The following is a 536-nucleotide window of genomic DNA, read 5'->3' on the forward strand; positions in this document are numbered from 1 at the left end:
AGGCTTTTTACTCATTTTCTTCCGTTTCCCCAAGCCAAAGTGTTGGGCACAACAACCACAACAACAACAGGAGCGTCAACAAAGCCATGGGGCGATCGGATAGGTGTGGCCTCCGACCCCGCTTGCTTTGTGCTCTGAGGAGGATTCTGGGGCACACCTATCTGATCTCACAGTGCGGCAGAGAATGTCTTGGGCCAGCCAGACATTTTCATCTTGGGGAGTTTCCACTCTCTGACAGGAGTCCTCCTCTCGAGTCCCTGCCTTTCCATCCCCACACCCTTATCCATCTGCTCTCCAGGGCAGCAATGCTGCCCTCCCCCAGCTCAAGAACACTGGGCGCATCATAAGAGAAGACAACGCATCATCAACATCCTGATTAGAATACGATGATGTGTCCACAGTGCTCCTGGGTGTGGGAGACGGTCGCCCACACCTGCTTGGGAAATACCTGCCAATTAGGGAGGGGTAAGAACATAAGGACATAAGAGACGCCAATGTTGGATCAGGCCAAAGGCCCATCCAGTCCAACACTCTTT

This window comes from Gekko japonicus, unplaced genomic scaffold (genome assembly GCF_001447785.1).
Source record: "Gekko japonicus isolate JY-2015 unplaced genomic scaffold, Gekko_japonicus_V1.1 scaffold1548, whole genome shotgun sequence".
Taxonomy (NCBI): domain Eukaryota; kingdom Metazoa; phylum Chordata; class Lepidosauria; order Squamata; family Gekkonidae; genus Gekko; species Gekko japonicus.